Raw genomic sequence first — 18,855 nt, 5'->3', positions numbered from 1 at the left:
GACCAGGGGGCATGGGGAGGGTGGAGGCGTTGGGGAGGAGCTGAGGGCCATCCCCAGGACTTTCCCTGGCTCCGGGGGTGACACCAGCAGGTTTCTTCCTCTGCTTAGGGCAGCAGAAACAACCCAGCTTATGCGGGGGTGTGGGGAAGATTAAATCAGAGCTGAGGCATAAACAAAGAGGCAAAAACCTCGGAGGGTCAGAGGCCAGTGATGTGCCTGTACCTCGCTCCGACGAGGCTCTGGTGATCAGGCAACCAGCAAACCAAGCGTGAGAATAATCCAGCTGAAACAGGGGGAGGAGGAGAGAGCTGGGGGTAGGAAGGAAGAAAATCAATCACCAAACCTAATGGAGAATTATCTAGCTGAGAGTTATTCCTAATCCCATCAGAGTCTGGCTGGGAAACAAATTCTCCCGGCTCTGCCACTCTCGGCACACCCGGAGCAGGTTTTTCTGGGCCGGTTCCTTTCCCAGCAAAGCCGAGCTGGGGCAGGCGGAGGCTGGAGGAGTGGAGGGGAGAACCGAGCGGCTGGGTGGGCGGCGGGCACCCAGCAGGCTCCGTCCCGTGGGCCCCCCACCCCGCAGCGGCTCGTGCCTGCGGGACCTGATGGCCAGTGGTCCCCGGGGCACCGGGCAGGCGAGCGACTGCACCCACCAGCCACGGCAGAGCCCAGCAGCAGGGCTGGGACCTGCGGCCGCTGTGCTCCCCACAGTCACCCTTGTGTGTCCCTCTCGAGCCGGCTCAAGCAGACGCAGATTTTCCTGACAGCTCGCAGAAACGGGGAGAGAAAGCACAAAAGGAGAGATGTCTGTGCGAGGAGATAGGCTCCCGCCAGGGCACTGCAGAAAATGTCCCGAAGCACAACTTGAAGGGACAGCTTGAAAAACACGAGCACCTCATATAGAAGGGAGTTATTTTGGTGACTGGCAGCTGCTGCATCTCACGCGTCTTCCCCTGCCCAACAGCCCCCCAGGTCTCGGGGTCAGCCGAGACGATGCTGGAACAGCAAGACTGTGTGAGCTTTTAGTGGAGGCAGATTTACCCTTTCTACCCACAAAAAGCCATGACTGATGTCTTCACGGAGTCGTCTTCCCACCCCGTGACCCCATCCTGAGTCCTAGCCGAGTCCTCAGCAGCGGCGACCACAGGACTCTCCACTTTCTTCCCACATGGAAACTCCCAGCCCTCGCAAATGCTGTGAAAACCCAGAAACGAGGATTCCCTAATGAGCAAAGACACCAAGGAGACAACTCAAAAGAAGCCACCGCTTATTTTTAGAGACAACCTTATGATTCTCGAGCACGTGGCCCAGGCAATACTGCGCAGGCAGCCACAGATTGGCCGCAATCTGCTTTTCTTCTTGATAGACATCATGTCTGAATCTCTATTTCCACAAGATGCTCCCAGGAGAGAAGACATTTAGATACGACCACAACGTACAACATTTCTAAAAGGTCACTGCATGTACTAGGGAACGAGGCGCAGAAGCTACTCATCAGCAACAGTGGCTTTGGGGAGGTATTTAATATTCCATGAGCATCTTTATTCCTCTATCAAGGTGAACAGCTCCTCTAAAACAAGCAAAGGGGGAGCAGTGGGTCCTACACTCTTATTTTGCCCCAAGCAGTTGGACAGAACCATCTTTTCCTCCAGCCAGATCTGAATTTCAGCTGCTGCTGGGAAATGTTGGCTGAGAGCAAACCTGACCTGGATCTCAACAACTTCAGTACCTGCCAGGCCATCTGGGAACTAAGGCTGAGCTCCACTCCCTGTCTTCAACTGGGCCCAAAACCACCTTGTTGCAAGCGAGCTGTTCCACCAGCACCCACCAGAAACACTTGAGCTGAACTTGGCTTTAGGCAGTGGCAGTGGTCCCCGGACGGGCACCGGCGGTTATTTTTTTGAGGATTCCCAGCGACTTTCTGCTGCACAGTGAGAACTTCTCATTTGCAGAAGTCCGTTAACGTCGTGGGCAAGGCGATGAGGGTCTGGAAGGCAAATGCAGGCTGACAGCCCACATCCCCGGGACTTCCCCCTGCTGTTTTGCCATCACTCTCTGTCACCAGGACCAGCTGCTGGCCACAACCCCTGTGGTGTCCCTGTCCCCGAGCACCCACGCAGCTGGGAGGGGACCCAGCAACGAGCTCAGAGGCAGCCCGGGTCTAGGAGACTCCTCCTGTAAAACCACCCTCCTCCTCTCCCACCGAAGGGCAGGACACAGCCCACGGGTTCTGGGCTCTGCAGAGCTCCCCGTCTGAACCAGACCTCTCCGTTCTGAACCAGAGCTCCCCGCTCTGAACCAACGCTCCCCATCTGAACCAACGCTCCCCATTCTGAACCAGAGCTCCCCGCTCTGAACCAGAGCTCCCCGCTCTGAACCAACCCAGGGCCCAAGGGTTGCCTGTATTCAGGTTTCTTCCCGGCCCATCTCCGGGAGCAGGGACAGGGACCTGAGCCCCCGGGAAGTGTCCCCTGGCATCTGTCGGTTTTAAAGCCCACGCCGCGACGTTGCCGAGAGATTGACACAACACAAGCCCATAACAGCCCCGGCCAGCACAGATGCCACAGTCAGGCACGCACGTATCCTGGCTACGAGCAGAGCATCTCGGAAAACAGGGCTGCGCTCCTGGCAAGGGCTCCTGCCCCCACGGAGACACAATAAAGATCATTAAATGAGAGAGGGGAATTTGCTCCTTCTCCCGCAGCTGCTTCCCCCTCCTGCCTCCTGGAGCACGCGGCCGCTTTACGAGCTCATCACTTCCCTTCTGCGCCAGGGCTGCCAAAACGCAGCCTGGGAGCAACACCCCGGGAGCAAAACCTCGGCGGAGGAGAGCACCAAAGCCAGCGTGCCACGCTTGGCTGGGGCCCTGAGGAAGGGGACGAGGGGGGCTCACTGGAGCCCGGCCAAGCAGGACACCCCCAGGCAGAGCACAGGACGCCCCGTGCTGTCCCCCCACGCTGGGAGCACCCATGTCATGCAGACACATCACCCAAAGGGGCTCCCAGGCAGCAGGGGGAAGGTGCCACCTCGTCACACGAAGGGACCCCGTGCCTCCGCTCCTCTAACCCAGGCGGCTCCGCAATAGATGAACTACAGGAGCAGGTTGATTAATAATCATAACATACGCTGTAATTAGCCACCTTTTGGCAAGCTGATTGATGACGCTGCTCGGGGGCGTGCGGAGCACTGGGGCTGGCAACGCGCAGCCGCCCCCGGCCCCGATCCCGGTGTGGCCAGCAGCCCCCGGCACAGCCCTCCCCGCGCCGCCGGCCGAGGGATTCGCAGCAGCCCGAGTGCCAGCTGCTTCCCCGCAGGCTTCGCCCCAGCAAACGACCTCATTTGTCCACCTCGTCCAGCACGCCAGCGCTCGTTAGATTAAGTCGTTCATTAAGCTCAGCATCTCGGTGATGCTGGCCCCAGGCCCCTGGGGGGCTGGCACATAAATCACACCGTGATCGATGCCTCTAGTTGCCAGCGCTGGACCTTCGATGGCAAAGTCTACTCTTAATCCCTTACCTGAACCCTGGTGCACCCACCATGGTGCCAGGCGCTGCACGAAATGAAGGCAGTCCCAGCCACCTCTCCGAGGCTCACGGATAAAACGACAGCCATTTCCAAGCTTGACCCTCAGAAAGGATCCTGTTCCTGAGGGCTCGGTCCCATGGGGTGCACAGCAGGGGATGCAGGGGTCCCCAGCACGCTGGCGAGCCCAGCTTCCCTCCGGAGAGGGAGCCCAGAGACCCGTGCCAGGCTGCTGCCAGCTCCCGGGCACCGCACCTCGCGAGGGCGATGCATCATTTGGGAGGCTTTAACTCAACCGGACGGCTGGACACGTGGGCAGGATGAACAGACTGACAGGCCAGACTGATGGACAGATGTCTGCTCCGAGGACAGGGTGGGAGAGGCAGCCATGGGTGGAAAACAACCCAGTCCTGGCAGGACTGCTCAGCTTTCTGCAGGAAAAGCAGCTTGCAGCTCTGTGAGCAAACCTCTGCGGGTACAGAGGGCTGAGAGGTGCAGATACGGAGCCCCTGATCCGCTGGAAACCCTGCTTGGAGTGGGAATCCCAGGCAAAGGGAGCGCGGGGCGACAGCCTTTCCTCTGCCTTTCAGCTCTGCTCAGCATCAATTCTGGGCTGAATGCATTTTTTAAGACCTGTCTACAGCTGCTGCATTGGAAATTTTATTGCCATCTCAATTATGATCATGGGAGCTGCAAGCAAAGAAAGCAAAATGCTATTACAGGGTGAAATAACGCTTGACGTTGCAATCTATACCTCGTCCTGCCAGGCAGGAGTGAGACCAAACCCCCTGCTGTAACTACCCCCCGAGAGGGGAGGGGGACAGGGCACTCATCCCAGCCCTGCCTGAGCCCCACGGAGAGCAGAGCCCCATGGAGAGCAGAGCCCCACGGAGAGCAGAGCCCCACGGAGAGCAGAGCCCTCCCAGCCTCGCCGCTCAGGTTTCGGAGGCGGACAGCCTGGCCTCGGGGGGGTCCAGCTGTGCCTCCCCCACATCTCCTCCAGGCTGGAGACTGCAGCGAGCGGTGACATTTGGAGCGAGACACGCTGGCGTCGGTCCCCAGATCCACAGCTTCGGGGCATCAGCTGTGGCTGTGGGACCAGGAGAGCATCTCCTTTTCCATGTGCAGCCCCAAAGAGGCTTCCAAAAGTGAGTCTTCGTGGCGGGAGGGGAAGGGGATGGCAAGGCCAAATTGCTTAACTCCCTGTCCGGCATCTCGGCAGCAGAGCAAGGGCAAAGCCTCCAGAGCCCCTCTCCCAGGGCTGAGCCGGCGGATGCCCGAATCCCCACCCCCTCTCCACGAAACCCATCCGAACCCCGAACCGCCGCTCCCCAGAGCAATGCTGCGCACGCGTCCCGCTGCGGCCAAGGCTGGGGTCCCTGCCGCTGTCTGCCAGCAACCTCGGAGCAAGTACCGGAGCTTAAAAGCCCTGAGCTTCGCATCACGTCCCCGCTTGAGTTATTTCTTGCTCATTTTGGGGGTTGTGGCAACAGGCAAGAGATTTCTCTGCCATTACACGAAACCTCCCGCTCGCCGGTACCAAGCACTCCACGCTGCAGAAGAAGGGTGGGGATGAGGAGGGAGCTGATGCCACCAAGCAGGCATGGCCAGGAGCTAAAAAGGAGCTGGATTTCAAGCGTCCCAATACACAAACCCCACCGGGTGGGAGGGCAGCGATGATGCCAACCTCCCCCTCGCCCTGCTCCAGCCCGGGGAGCGCTCACCGTTCTGCAGGTCCGGGGCCGCACCGACATCTGGGTCTGCTGTGGCATCTGAGACCGGGGATATTTAAATGGCAAAGTGTCCGGCACAGCCAGCCTCGGCTCCTCTGGACAAAACAGCACAAGGAGATGACTGTAAATCACCTTTCCACAGTGTCCGGCACAGAAATCCCAATAAATGCCCAAGGACATGGCACCCAGACACCTCCCAGAGAGGGAAAGCATCCTTAGTCTTGCTCCCACGCAGCGGGTGCCCACAGCCAGCTCTCCAGGAGTCCTCTTATTTTGGGAGATTTGACCTAAATTTGGAAGCAGAAGTGCAGCTGGCCAGACCCCCCGTCCTGCATCCCTCTCCACGGGCACTTTGCGGGGTGGAGGGATGCGCTCCCAGCCCTGAGGGCTGGTGCAGGCGACGCAGAACACTCACCTGCAAGCAAATGATTCCCTACAGTTTTGCTAAAGTGTTTTGAGTTCTCTGGATCAGGTTTTAATTTGTCTGAAACAAAGAAAGAGGGAATTTAAATACCTCCTTTTTCGGGGGAAATCCAGCTCCTCCTGGTTAACAGACCACAAACGGTCCCAGGCTCAGGTCCTGTTCAGCTACACCGGCACAGAGACGATGCTGTTACAGCTCGGCAGCTGCTCTGATCGCTGCTCAAGACCCCGAGCCGTCTCTGCCCAGGGCTGCCCAAGGGCAGCAGCAGCAGCCGGGAGGTTAATTCCTGCTGAGAGAGGCTTGGGGAGCCTTAGCCAAAGGAGCTTTCCCTCGGCGGAGAAACCAGGAGCCGGCTCTGCAGCCACTCGCACCCCGTTAGTGCTTGGGGGGGACATCCCCGGTGACACTGGGGAGCCAAGAGACCACCCCAGGAGGGTGGGTGACCCTGCCTGGGCAGGGCTGTCCCCCACAGACTCCCCGCATGCTCCTGCCTTGGAGCCATCCAGGTGCTGCTTATGGGTGGGCAAAACCTCACTTTTGGGGTCCCCGGAGAATTGACAGCACGCAGCACTTCAGGAAAGCTAAAATTCCTCCAGGAATGCAAAAGGCGGAGGGATTCCCCTAAAACCTGGCCAGCTCAGGGCTCTGCTTCCATGGGCACCCCTAAGCTGGGGTCACGTACGGCCCCTCGGGGAGCGCGAGGCCGCAGGGCTTCAACCGGTGACTGACAATCCCACCTCGTCCCCTGCTCCAGCAGACCTTGTTCTCATCTGCTTTGCCTGAGAAGCCTTGGCTTCTCCCCGGGGGAGGCAGGCACCCACGTTTCCAGCTGCCAGAAGGTCACAGCATCACCAGCGATACACTCAGCCCTTCGCCTCATCCTCCCCACGCTCTCGCTCTGCAGTCAGCAGTGGGAACGCACACTCACCCAATTCAGTTTGTGCGTTGCACAGGGCCCCGGCAAGGATGCGCCCCAGCAAAGCAGGAGCAGTGCTAAAAATCCCCCCCACCAGCAATCGCAGCAAGGAAATCTCCCGCCGTGGACGTGCCGGGGTTTGCTGGTGGAGCCAGGGGATGCCTGAGCACGGCTGGGACGGCAGGGACAGCGAGCGCTCCGGGGCTGGCAGCAGGCTGGGAAAAGCCCAGCGCAGATCTTGGGCACGATCCCACCTCCCCAGCCGGGAAACGTCCCCGCGCAGGACCCTGCAGCACGGGCGGCCGATGGACGCACGCGTGCGGAGGCGACTCGGAACAACGAATTCAATAGAAGACCCCGTACTTTAAATAAAAACGAGCGCAACCCAAACCAAGCCCTGCTGTGGGGATACAGCCTGCCCTCAGCGCCCGCGGGGGGAGGTTTGCAGCCCCACCAGCAGCTACGATGTGACGCAATTCAGCCAAGGTTTTATCTAGTGAGTCAATCCAGCGTATGTGCTTCGAGGGATTGCAGCCTTCACGGTGTCAACCCGTAAATATCTGTGTCAGCTACAGGGTGCTGGCAGCTGCAGAGCAGGTGAGGCTCCTCCAACGCCCAGGCGATGCGATAACTGGGAGGGAAGTGGATTTATTTTGCACTGCGGCAATGTGTGCAGGACCTGGCATGCTCCAGCATCTCCGGGCGTTTCGGCAGGGGCGAGGGAGGCACGGCAGGCGATGCTCGGAGGCATTGCCATCCAAAAGTGAAGTACAACCGCAACGGAGCAGCTCGGCTTGCTGCTCCTGAAGCCCAGGCTCCAGCTACCGGCAACAGACAAAGCAAAATTTAATACAAATCACAGAATCACAGAATATTTGGGGTTGGCAGGGCCCTCTGGGGGTCACCCACTCCAACCCCCTGCCCAAGCAGGGTCACCCAGAGCAGGCTGCACAGCACCGCGGCCAGGCGGGGCTGGAATATCTCCAGAGAAGGAGACTCCACAGCCTCCCTGGGCAGCCTGGGCCAGGGCTCCGTCACCCTCAGAGGGAAGAAGTTCTTCCTCGGGTTCAGCTGGAGCTTCCTCTGCTTCAGTTTGTGCCTGTTGCCCCTTGTCCTGTCGCTGGGCACCACTGAACAGAGTCTGGCCCTGTCCTCCTGACACCCACCCTGCAGATATTTAGAGGCATTTCTAAGGTCCCCTCACAGCCTTCTCTTCTCCAGGCTGAACAAGCCCAGCTCCCTCAGCCTTTCCTCGTAGGAGAGATGCTCCAGTCCCCTCATCATCCTCGCAGCCCTCCTCTGGAGTCTCTCCTGTAGCTCCTCATCTTTCTTGAACTGGGGAGCCCAGAACTGGACACAGCACTGCAGATGGGGCCTCACCAGGGCAGAGCAGAGGGGGAAGGAGAACCTCCCTGACCTGCTGGCTACGCTCCTCCTCATGCACCCCAGGATGCCATTGGCCTTCTTGTCACCCAGGGCACGCTGCTGGCTCATGGTCACCCTGTCGTCCCCCAGCACTCCCAGTCCCTCTCCCCAGAGCTGCTCTCCAGCAGGTCAGCCCCAGCCTGTCCTGGTGCCTGGGGTTGTTCCTCCCCAGGTGCAGGACCCTGCCCTTGCCCGTGTTGAACTCCATAGACATGCCCATATATTTATTGCAAACATGCTGCAACCGAATTGCAGTAAACCAAAATCTGCTCAACTCCCTGCACGTACCGGCCCCTCTCCTGCCCTCCCTGCAGGCAGCGAAGCACGGAGCGGCTTTGCCTGCACAGAGCCCACTTTGCTGTCGAGTGCAGCGTTTAAGCTCGCTTGAGACACTGCCTGGGCTCGGCTTATCAAACCCCTCTAGGTGTTACGTGAGCCCGTCACTCCCAGCCCTCTGGACGCGCAGGGTCTCAGCTGATGGTCTTGGCATTTGCTTTTGGCAGCTCCTGCGTCACTTAGCAACACCCGTTTCGGGTTACTTCAGGTTTTTTTTCAGCAAATACATTTTAATCTCTGTGAAACAGGACCCACCAGCACATGGGTGAAGTGGCCCAAAACCTCCTCTGGTCCCACGCGCTGCCATCGGCACAACTCCCCAGCCCTCCGTGTGCTCGTACCACCAGACCACTTGCCACCCTCTAGCCCTTGTGCCTTGTATTTTAAGGCATATATACTTAAAACTTGTATTTTAACTCTTTTCTCGAGCCATTTGATGGAGGGCCGGGTGACGAGTCTGCTCTCCCCAGGTACCGCATGGGACCTACCTCTTCATCAGGAGGCCCCAGTGCAAGTTCTGTGCACGGGAGCGTCTTGAAGAAGAAAACTGGCAGCAAATCCAAAGGCCAGCTGGGACCCAGGGTCCTGTGCAATCAGCAGAGACACTTGTACCGTCAGAGGACCAGACCAGCACGCCCAAGCCAAGCTCTTCTGGGGCGGGAGCATCCCTTGGGATGTGCAGACCAGCTCTCCCAGCAAGAGCCTGCAGACATGCACGGCTCCTCCCAGAGCATGAGACCTGCAGCCCCCCCGAACCCGCACGGCACCTGGACCCGAGGAGCCCCTCAACACCCCCAAGCTGCTGCAGGGCACCCAACGGTACCCAGGGTCCGGCCAAGCCAACCGCACGCCGCCCCAGCATCCAAGAGAGCAGCAAGCCAGATATTATTGCTCATTAGTGTAATTACCATCAGACTTCCCAGCCAGGCAGGGCTGACCTTTAGTTATGGAAATACGAACAACAAACCCGATGCGTTATCGTGGAGGGGGTGTTACGGGCTGTTCATTTGAAAGCCTCAGTGAAATCCTCTCTCCTAGTGACGTGGCCCCAAAGGGTATCTTTCTGCAAAAGTAAACAGGAAAATTTGGAAAAGCACTGGGGAAGAAGGAAAAATTCAGCTCCATCCGTCCACAGCAGCGGCCCAGCAAGGACACGGCATCTCCCGGCTTCTGGCAGGGGGGCACAGCCAGAAACGATCCCAGGGAGAGAAATGAAGAGACAGGACGGAGCTGTTGAAAAATGAAACAGAAGAAAGAAAAGACCTGTTTCTTAGGAGTCTTGGGAAAGTGGGAAGCCACTGAGATGGAGACAGCCGAGCTGGATCCCAGCGGCACCGTCGGAGCCCAGCCTGGCATCGAGCAGTCTCTGCCCACACCCCGGTGCGTGCCGTAACTCAGGGACCAGCAACCGCCGCGACCCAGCGAGAACTTCAGGGCAAATTCATGGAAATAAAAAAAAACCCCAGGCAGGCGTGGCAGGAGTGTGTCCGGTGATGGATGAGACTGATCCATCAGGTCACAACCCCATTTGCCACAACCACCAACCTGGGCCTGACTTTCCAGAGGTTGCCAGATGTTGGTGCCAGGCTGAGCAAGGCAGCGACGGCACGATCGCATGCTGCGGTGGGCACTCCCCGAGTCCTGGGACACCTCGTAAGCTGGAAACAGCTTTGCCACATGGTTGTCCCCCGTCCAGGGGCTGGTGCCTGATGCAAAGACAGTGACCCTGAAGGTAAGAAGAGAAACCGCTCCCTGAACTGATCAGGGAAAGTGTCCCTCAGAAACATCATCCCTCAGGAGATGCCCCGCAGAAAGCTGACCTGAGAGCAGCCTTTTTCCTCTGGCAGCACGAAGGGAACCAGATGGACTTCCCTTGCAATGAGATTTAAATGGAAAAATACAAAATAGCTCATTCTGGCACTATTGATGAGTTGGTGCCCAGCTGGCCTGAGCACGGGGAAGGTCAGACCGGGTGACCCTCCGGAAAAAGAGGGCAGAAGCCCCAACCACCCTCACTGTTTGCTCCTCTGGCCGTGCCGCCGGTACTGGGTCTAAAACTACAGCCAGGGCACGGCTCTGGGCACAGAGCCCAATACCTCCCGCTCCCCCGAGGGGAACCAGAACCACCCACCTAATCTGAGGTGTGACAGTATCCACAAACCAGAGTCACCTCGGAGGCTCGGCTGATGGAGTCTGGTCGGGATGCTTGGCCAGAGCGGCTTTGGGTACCCCATGCCGCAAACCCCTGTTGCTTACAGCCCGTGAGAGCCGCGCTCGTCGGGCCTTTCGAAGACGGAAAGCACCTTCCCGAGCCCGCCCGGGTCCTCCCCGTCCCAGCCACGGTCAGTCCCCACGAGCGGCACGCTGCTGCTCCGGTGACTCCAGCCGCTTTCCAGCTGCCCGACGGCTCCGCGTTGCAGCCGAAGCTCCTCGAGTCGCAGGGCCAGGGGAGCTGGCCCCGCTGCGTGCAGCCCACCAACGCCCCTCTACGTTATTTCAGCCTGCCCATGGACCCTCTCATCCCCCCACACCCAGACAGCGTCCCAGCCAAGCAGGACAAGCGAGGGAGGTCTCCGGGGGATTATTTCTGGTGGTGCTGAGGACGGGAGACAAGCCGGAGGACAGGCGCATCCCTCGCCTCGCTGCAGGTCCACGTTCTCACTGCTTCTTCCCTCTGCTCTCGTTTGCTGCGTGAAACAGCCCCAACGTCCCCAAGCTCTGAAGCCAGCGGGGCCTTGGCCACCCCCCCGGCGATGGGTTCCTTGGCAGAGGCAGGACTGTCCCCACCACCCGACCTCCTCCAGTCTGCTGGGAGCATCGGGGTCCTGTGATGTGGCAGGGACAGCGCTTGAGCTCCAACGTGCCCAGGGCAGCGAGGGGGAAAGAGGGGCAATGTTTGTTTCAAGCGTTTCTTCTCTTCCTTTCCTATTAAATATTTTCCCTCCTCATTTTCAAGAACCTGCTTTATTTCTCCCGGCCTCCCTCTAGCAACAGGATCTGGGAGAAACAATGAATTTTTGCTAGGAGGGGATGGTGGGAAGAAGGAGACCCTAAGGCAAAGAGATAAAACGTTGATCTATCAAATAACCCCATCACCACGAAACCACACTTTCGGAAGAGGGAACCACGGGAGGGACCATGCAGCATCAGGCAGGGACTGACGGGTGCACACATCAGCTCACGCTCAGGGTCGCAGCCCCCCCTTTTCTCCTAAGCCGGTGGCAGGACGGATGCTGAGCATGAGCAAGTTGCTGGCGGGGTGAATCCTGCTCGGAGGGGCTCTCCTGGCCACGCTACGTGCGCTTGGCCATGGCTGGGTCTGGGCATGCAAGACCCCAGACAGGCCATTGCACAGGCAAGGGGAACCCTCCGGCTCTCCTGCCCCCCAACACCACGGTTTGTCCCCCTGCGGCATCTCCAAGCCAAGCAGTTCCCATCGCCGGGTCCCCACATCCCCCCCAAACCCCCCCGGGCTCGGCAGGGCCAGGGCTCACCCTCGCGGGGCCGAGGATGCCCAGCTCACCTCCGCAGCGCCTGGCCCTGCTGCCCCATCACACGCCTGAGCCTAAATATAGTCCCCGGCTCTCTTTTCTTGGAGACACAACCGGTGCTCCGGGTGAAAGTCCTTTCCCATGAACTCACTGTTGCTTAATAAAGCACCAACCCTCGGAGACCTTGATGCTGGGATCTGTCATTTTAATTCCCAGTGACACTTGTTCCTCTCCACTACGCTGCGCGGCCGCTGCTATTTTGGCTGGCACATCGGGAGCAGAACAAGAAGCCCCGGCGCTCCAGATCCGAGCCGTGAAGAGCTGGGACGCGGCTTTAAAAAACAAACCCATATGACGGACGGGGCTGCGAACTGCAGCGAAGCTCACAGTGGCGTGAAAAATTCAGGGCGGGGGGGGGGCAAGGAAAGAGCTGGGCTGAGCCCGACGGCGCAGGCAGGAGCAGGGCACGTGCCGGGGCTGCAGCCGACATCGCCGCTTGGCGAGACGGACGCTGCCTCTGCTCCCCAGCCTGGCACCCCGGATCCCGGCCACCGGGTGCCCAAGCACTGTGGCAGCCCGGGGATTGCACCCGAGACCCTTCGTGGCTAGCTTTTTAAAACTCATCCACAGGGAAGCCGTTTCTTGCAGTTTGCCCAAATTATCCACCCAAGTCCCTGTTATTTGACCGCACCGGGGTGAGTTCGCTCCTGTCCTCAGTCTGCCCGTTTTCTGCAGAGCAGAGGGAAGGGCAGCCCCTGCTCGGGGGTGGGGAGGGCTCTGCTCTCCGATGACAAGCGCCATTTCCCCGCTCTGCCACCCACGCTCCCAGAAAAGTCAACCGATAACGCCCGGAGCCCAAGCAATTTCCCTATCACGGCCGGCGAGCCGGAGCGGCTCTCGGCATCTTTTCCAAACGTTCTCGCGAGTTTTATTGCTTTCCTTCATCTCCTCTCAGATCTCCGCTCTGAACATTTCTGCCCTCGCCTGTTCGTTTTGGTGTTTCTCCAGGACTCACAGAACGGCCCTTCGGGCTCCGTCGGCAGCTCCGTCTGCCCCCGCGCTGCAGCCCCTGCCCGGGGACGGGAGAGATGCTGCGTGATGGCCCCTCCGCCCTTCTCTGCCAACTCGATCGTTGCTTTGCAGCTGCAGACACAGGCAGGCAGCAGGATTTTGGCCGGCTGAGAGCGCACAGAAACCTACAAGCCCAGACCTCTGGACTACGTCCATTGACAGACAGGGAAACTGAGGCAGGGGCTGCATGTTTTACAGCCACTTGGGGATTCAGCACGGCAGGGGACAAGCTCAAGGACAGTCTTGCTCGGCCCTTGGCTCCCTTAGCTCCGAGATGTGGGATTTGGCACTCGGGGAGATGCTGCTGAGCCCACGTGGGCTGCCCACACCGCAGCGAGCCGGCAGCGCGGGAATTACCACTGCCCACGCAGAACGCGTCCGTCCACGCGCTTTGCATTCCCGATGTTATTTCCCAGGGGTTTGGCAACAGCTCGCTCCCGTCCCGGGGCCGCGAACACAACAGCGACGTGGCTCGTACCTGCTGGAGCAGCTCAGCTCCTCCACGACCGCCTGCTCCTTCTGCCTCATGGCAGCTTCGGTTCCCCGCACCGCTGAGCGGACAGGGGCCACCCGCGCCCCGTTGGGACACTCGCGGGCGAAAAGGTGGTGAGCCGACAACCAGAAGTTGAAAAAAAAAAAAAAATAAAAATCGATTCCAACAGCATCAACTTTAAGCCTTTAAATGCCAAGCACAAATACAGCCGGGTGCTCTTGTCTGTCCGTACCGTCGGGCTTCAAATTCAGCGTTTAATTTGGGCCCATGCTGCTGCTCGGAGGGAAAGTTCAGTGATTAGGTTTGGGCCTCGGAGCGAGGGATGCGTTATCTTGCGATGCAGGATTAACACAGCTAATAAGAGCAGACAATCCTGAGCTCAAAACACTAAAAAAAAAAGAAGAAAAATAGGAAAAAAAGCCCCCGGCCCTGCTATTTTCAGTGAGGGATCAGCACAAGCGCGTCCCCCGGGCAGGGCTGAGCCTGGCAGCAGCGCGAGGTGGTGCAGGATCCGGCCGTGCCTGGGAGATGCCCCGGCTCTGGCACCGCAGCGAGACCCTTGCTCAGCCTGGCGCGGCCGCTTCCCACCCCAGGCATCGATGCCAAGGGGCAGCTCAGAAGCGCAGCCCAAGAGGGGCGAGATGCAACCCGGCCCCCGTTTCTCTGGTCCTTCAGCCCCCTCCTCCCAACAGGGCAGAATAAAAGCAAAATCTGCTGATTTTTAAGCCAAAAACCCCAGCTCTTTTGCGAAGCTGCTTTGCCTCCTGCTTCCCCGCGGCCGTGGGAACGTTTGCTGCCTGCTCTCGGGGTGCTTCTCTGGCTGTTTCGCGGGCACTGCTGTGCTTGAGAGCATCTTCCCCCGAGCTCAGCTCAGCCGGGGACCACGGGCTTTGGGAAAGGCTGCAGACATTCAGCGGAGAGTCTGGAACCTCTGAAAACCCCCGAGAAATGTGGAGGGGGGTCAAAAGCCACCTTTCCCAGCTGCCCAGGCCAAAACTCACCCGGCACGGCCAGTCCTCCAGCAGCAAGAGGCAGCAACTCTGCTCCCTCCCCCCCACCTTAACACGCGCCACAGACACGCCGATGAGAAACACATCAGCTGAGATCAAACCAGATCAGTCCCAGGCTGGCAAACTGGCAGCTCCCCAGCACGTCTTGGATTCTTCTCCTGTTTAAAGCACGCGCGCCCCGTTTCTTGCCATGCCCCGCGGGGGGGTCAGGGGTGCAGGCAGCGGGTACCTCATCCCCCCGTCTCCACCCTGCAGCGTCAGGGATGATGAAGCAGCAGCGGAGAGCAGAGCTTTGGGGTGCAAAGCCCCAAGCCACCCCCTTTACCGAGGGCTTATCGTGGGGTTCACCACCTGCATTTCTGCATTTTTAAGGCCAGCAACAGAACCCGGCCCTGGCTTTAAAGCCACACAGGAATATATCGCACTGAGCAGCTGCTTCGCTTGCTGGAAGCTGCTGGGCAACTCTGCTCTTTTTTTTAATTCCTTGTGATTTGATTAAGAGAGACATTCGTAAGACCTCTCCCTCTCTGGATGCGGCTTTTCTCACGGTGACTCCCTGGCAGCGGGGCTGGACCTGGGCAAACCAGCACGCGTGGGGCCCTTCTGCTCCGGGCGGGACAGCCCCCTGCCCGCCGGCACCGCATCCCCAGCCAGGGCGAGAGCGGGCAGCACCGCGCTGGCAGCCCAGACTGAGCCACGAAACTAAGCAGCAAGTGGGAGCTCATTGCAAGGCCCAGGCTGGTCCTCACCAAGTATCCCCAATCCCGGCCCGTCCGGCCTCTCCGGCTGGCACAGCGGATGCTCTTCGCTCCGAAGGGATGGGCTCATGCTCTGGGTGCTGCCCAGGCTGCGGATCCACGCACCGAGCAGCTCTCCGTCTATTTTGCAGGTGCTCTGCCTGCTTCTCTTATCCTCTCTCCTCCTGTTTGCTCTTCTCCTTCCTAAAACCTCATCTCGGCGTAAGGCTGGACACCGATTTAAAGAGCAGCTGCTCTCCTGCAACCGCTCCCTTGCGCGAGCGCTGTGGGAATTAGAGCACCTTTTGTCAGGTTTTAGCTCAATCCACTTTGCAAGTGGATTAAGAAACTGGCACCAAAGTACTCCGGATCTGGAGTAGGAAGAGGCAGGCAGCTATTCCAGAACGGCGACAGGAGCCGCGTACGCTGCGACTGCTGCCTGCTCCCATTTCCCCGAGAAACACAACCCGGTGACACTGACATTTCAGCCAGCCCTGGGATTTCTGACAGGAGAATCCGCCCAGCCCTAAAAACCGAGGATGCTGCGAGGGCGGCTGCAGGGCCCTGGGGTGGCGAGGAGCGAGGACCTGCAGGTCTTGGGGGGGGGGAAGCAGGAGCGATACGAGGTGGAGGAAGACCCTGCCGATGTCCAGACCCGCTCAGGTCTGCCAGGGAAAGGCTGCGCGGGGCTGCGAGCAGCGGCCCCGGCAGAGGGGGGGGACTGCGGGTACCCCCCCACCCCCCCCGGAGCACCGGGGCCGAGCGGCGGAGGATGGAGCCCGGCAGCTTCAGGCTGGAAACCCCCCCCCCCACCGCTGCAGCCCTCCGCCTTCAAGGCCGTTTAAACCCCCCGGGTGCCAACCCGGAGCGGGGGGCGACAGCCCTGCCCGCCACCACCGAGCACACCCCCCCCACCTCGGGAAGCTGCGGGGAGCGGAAGGGCCTTGACCCCGCCGAGCCCCCCCGCCCACGTGTGCGCCCCGCCGGGCTCTGCCTCCCCCGGCCCGGCGGCTGTGCCCCCCCCCCCCCGCCCCCCGGGACCCCGCACTCACCGCTCGGCTCCCGCTCCCGGGCTGCCCATGGCGCGGCGGCGGCGCGGGCAGAGCCGCAGCCCCGGGGGCGGCAGCGGCGGCGGCTCCGGTCGGACCCCGGCCCCCCAGCTCCGGTCGGACCCCGGCCCGGGCCCCCCAGCTCTGGTCAGACCCCGGCTCCCCAGCTCCGGTCGGACCCCGGTCCGGCCCCGGCGCGTCCCCGGGGGCGGTGGCGCGCGTGGGAGCCGCCCCCCCCCCCGTCGCCCCCCGCCCCGGGAGCGCGGGGGAGGGACGGGGACGATGCGCGCCCCGGGGTTGCGCTGCGGGCGGGGGAACGGGCAGAGCCGGCGGGGAAACGCAGGGGAGGGAGCGGGGGTCTCTCCACCCCCCCCTCCCCGCTTTGCCGTGCCCAAGGTGGGGGGGAGCTCCTGTAGCACCCTGCCTGGGGCCCCGACCCCACGCCCGCATGGCCGGGTACCCCCACGCCACCCTGCCCGGCTCCCCCCGCCCCACGCCAGCCTGCTTGGCACCCCGCGCACCCCACCCCGTGTCACCCTGCACTGGGACAGGGTCCGGGTGCCCACCTCGCTGCCAGCTCCCCTCTCTGCGCTGGAGGCTTACCCCACGGACGTGGCCATGGACCAGCACGGCCATCACCCCCCTCAAACAAGGAAACTGGGACAAACAGGGCACAAAGAGCACCGGAACACCAGGAACGTGTGCAGCCCCCCGCCTTTGTGCCCCCCACAGAGAGCCCCGCCATCCCTCGCAGCGGTGCCAAGCTCCCGGGCAGCCACAGCAGGGCTGGGACGATGCCAAGCTCACAGGGCAACATCACGATCCACCTATGCACCCCACCAGCACCCACACCCCGCGTGGGGACAGCACTCACCATCAGCCATTACTCCCCGAGTGCTCTCTGCTTGCCCCTCTCTGCTCCCACAAATGAGGATGATTTGGTTAATTAGGGTTTGAGGATGAGCGAGGTCAACTCCCTCGTTAGGGCTGACTTCCTTCCAGGGCAGAATTGTTGCTCTGCTCTATCCATCGATGCTCGGTCCGGGTTGGGGTTAGCCTTGGTGGCCCCAGGGCTTAGGGGACGCGGGCTGCCGGAGCGGAGTGTCCTGTGCCCTTGATCTGTTGCGTGACAGCCAATGAGCATCACCCGAGCGATTCGGTTACATTTTCTGCATCTGACAGCGGTTTTCAAGCAGAGTTTGGCAGCGTGTCCTCCATTTTACAGATGGGGAAACTGAGGGAAGAAATCAGGGGTAAGGAGCAGGGCACGGCACTGAATCCCAGGCTGCTTTGATGCCGTGAGCTCCCGTATTAGATGCTCTCGCCTGAATTAGCTCCGTTTGTGCAGGGTGTTGCCAGCAGAAATGCCAACAGCTCTCCCGGCTTGGGTGCCTGCTCGGTTCCACTTGCAACTTCCATCCCTTGCTGCAGCCCAGCGCCTCTGCTGATGGAGATTTCTGGCTGCCTCCTACTGCTCGTTTGCTCCGGGATGTGGATTTATAATTTCATTGCAGGCACAAGCGTCTCAGGCTTTCCCATTGGAGTTTCATCCCCAGCCTTATCCGTGGATCTGCAGCTAAAACCAGGAGATTTACACGGTGTGAAGGAATTTCGTAGCTGTTTTAAACAATAACGATTTATCTGCTTAATAAAAGATGAAAAATCCCAGCATGAGCAATGCAAGTGGTTTAGTTGGAGATGTATTTTTAAGAGGCCGGCGTCAGGGGGGTGGGGTGGGGGTGGGGAAGTGCCGGAGCAATCCACATTTCATTTCACTTTCTCAGGATGAAAAGGTGATTCTGGCTAATTTGAACCCAGTCATTAAGCTGTTGTTTCAAAAACACGGAGTCAATTAAACAGCATCCCCCCCGCCCTCGCTCCGCCAGCCTGCCTTGTTATTAATCAAGGGACAGGGGGAATTGCTCCATCCAGACGGCTCGTGCTCCTGCCGCTGGGAGCCAAGCGCTGATCTGATTTTGTCTGATGGAAGATGCTTTCCTGCCGCCGGCCAGGGTTAGCGTTGGTTTTGGGGGGGCCAAGTGCTGGCACTGCAGCGGGGGGAGCTGGGGGAGCCCAGGTCAGAGGGGGCCACCTTGTCCTTGTCCTCTCCCCAAGCCTCTTCCCAGAAAAACAAATTAATTTATGTTTTGCCGTGTCCCCCTCATACCATTATTTTACTTTGGGGGAAACCAAGGCATGGGCAAGTGATTTGCCCAGGAAGAGGGACAAGGCAAGTGGTGGCTAAAGCCCTGGAGGTGGGTTTTAGCTCGGCCCGGCTCCTGCTCTGGGTGCACCCCGGTTGCCACCTCCTCCCGGTAGCTTTGGTGCCCCTTTGGCATCGCTTTGGGCTTTAATGAAAGAACAGGACGAAGATGTGGAGAAAAGCTGCCAGGCTGAGGTTAACGGCTCTGCTTCCCCAAGCTGGAGCTCTGCAGCCCCGCGCTAGACATGGGAGAAGCCCAGGGGCAGTATCCCTAGGTCTTGCTCTCCAATTAATTAAAATTGGTTTCAATATTAGGATTAATCCAAAAGAATCTTACGCCAGTGGCCCCCCTGTTCTCTGCGCACCCAGAGACAGCTCCCTGCCAAAGGTTGTGGCATTTGGGGTGCTGAGATGGGACCTGGTCCCCTCCTTAGGTCCCCTGGAC

The 18,855-nt window shown here is 60.0% G+C and overlaps 1 protein-coding gene across 4 annotated transcripts in view; it reads right to left on the bottom strand.

The window, feature by feature from the left end:
- LINGO3 (leucine rich repeat and Ig domain containing 3) overlaps positions 1-17,899 on the bottom strand; it is a 28,256-nt gene extending 10,357 nt beyond the window's left edge. Inside the window, exons 1-2 of one of the 4 annotated variants that reach the window (XM_075444424.1) lie at positions 17,082-17,899; positions 5,247-5,350 (exon numbers count right to left, since the gene is read on the bottom strand). The gene's annotated coding sequence lies outside the window, so the exon portion shown is untranslated. Of the gene's footprint in view, positions 1-5,246; positions 5,351-16,210; positions 16,293-17,081 lie in introns of those variants that run through there. The other 3 variants (XM_075444425.1, XM_075444426.1, XM_075444427.1) reach the window with 3 other exon arrangements.
- Between the last annotated feature and the right edge of the window lie 956 nt (positions 17,900-18,855).

Source organism: Opisthocomus hoazin, chromosome 27 (genome assembly GCF_030867145.1).
Source record: "Opisthocomus hoazin isolate bOpiHoa1 chromosome 27, bOpiHoa1.hap1, whole genome shotgun sequence".
In the NCBI taxonomy this organism is placed as follows: Eukaryota; Metazoa; Chordata; class Aves; order Opisthocomiformes; family Opisthocomidae; genus Opisthocomus; species Opisthocomus hoazin.
This window is presented reverse-complemented; position numbering and strand designations above follow the sequence as displayed.